Source organism: Octodon degus, unplaced genomic scaffold, assembly GCF_000260255.1.
Source record: "Octodon degus isolate 3935 unplaced genomic scaffold, OctDeg1.0 scaffold00115, whole genome shotgun sequence".
NCBI classification, from domain to species: Eukaryota; Metazoa; Chordata; class Mammalia; order Rodentia; family Octodontidae; genus Octodon; species Octodon degus.
Genome location: NW_004524691.1, coordinates 3,306,138 through 3,307,822, shown reverse-complemented (window position 1 = coordinate 3,307,822; position 1,685 = coordinate 3,306,138).

The window sequence follows — 1,685 nt, the reverse complement described above, 5'->3', positions numbered from 1 at the left end:
AAAATTCTGGGGATTAAGGGTGTGTGCATCCTAACCCTGTACGCTACCTCTGAACTGCAAATACATTTTTTTTTTCCCCCAGTAATACAGATTTCCTTGCCAGCTCCTTTCAAATTTTATTTTGAGACAGGGTCTGGCTGGGCTCAAACTAATGATCCTCCTGGGATTATAGGCACGCTCCACCACTCCTGGCTTGTATTTTATTTTATTTTTTAAGGTTTGAGTTAGGACATTAGCTAGAAATAAGTCAGAAAGCACATGATCTAAAGATTAACATAGAAAACGATTTTATAAAGGAATATGAAGCTAAAACATTTCACTTCCATAGTATGCTAAGCAGCTTCCTACAGGGTCCTTGCAAGAGTCTTAAGATCTTTTCTGGAGGTCTTCTTTCCCCTCTGTCTTTCCCCTCTGCCTTCTTTGATTCTGTAGAAAGTGAGTCGGCTCCCTAGTTTCTAGGTTGGTTTTGTGGTTCTTTCTTTTCCTTGTTCATTCAGAAATGACACCGGATCCCACACCCGGAGGGCAAGCCGATGTGCACAGCCCCGCTCCAGCGCTCCCGCGGCCATCCTGCCTTTCCATCTAGGGCCCGCGCTACCCTTTCTCAGCAGCTGCGGTGCTTGGCCCCAGGCTCGCCCTCCCTACGCCTCAGTGTTTTCACGGGTGCAGGAAGCGCACGACCCTAGTGGCTCTGGCCAGAATGACACAGAGCGTGATTAAGCCCGAGCAGAGTGCACTGCCGGGCACCTGCTATGTCCCGGCTATTAGATGGCGCCTATTACTGGACTGCTGTGGCTATACTGTCGCTGTACCCTCGTGACCGCTCTGCTCGTGCCACGTGGGCTTTTGCCGAGCCACACCCATGCGGCACTGGAGAGTTCTGCCCCCTCCCACTGCTGCACACAAGCTTCCTCTCCTGCCACTTTAAGGGGCTGCCCCCTCAGAGTGTTCCCAGCAAAGTGGGTACCTTGGGTACCTTGAGGGGGAGTGCCCACGTGGCACGCAGATGGGGTCCAGATTCTTCTTGCTACTCTGCTGCTTTTGCGCCATGGGGGCTCAAGCCCTTTCTTTTTCACCAGACGTCAGGTGCTGTGCCTTCCTACCCTGAGAATCTAGTAATTCTCCTTACCCTGGGGACAAAAATAGAGGACGTGACCCACTGCCTGTGAAGACAGCACTTTCTCCAGCAAGGGTGCCAGGCTGTCTTTCTTTGTGTCTTTTTGTTAATGAAGGAAAATCCCTCAGTGATGTGCAGTGAAGCCCTGGTCTTAGCTTGAGTTGGCTAAAGGAGTGTAATAGTCCCATTTCTATATACATTTCGATAAGTTAGGTAATTTGAGGCCAAATTATCACCTCAGGAGTGCTAAGACTAAATGCAATGATGTCCAAGGAAAACTGCTGAGACAAAGTCCTTGCCTTGCAGGAAAAAGCAGAACCTCTACAAGAATACCTGTATACCAGAACCCACAGTATTACATTTTTTTTCCACTTTGCTTAAAATTTTTACTTATTTATTTATTTTATTTCTTGTTTGCTATTTTTTTCCATAATTTTGTTGAGAAACAAATAGCAAAGAGACAGTTTCAAACCAAATTGGTAGGACAGTTTCAATAATTAACACATTTCATACATTCTTCCTAGTGGTTAATTGCTGTATAAGATGTGGACTTGATATCCTATTTACA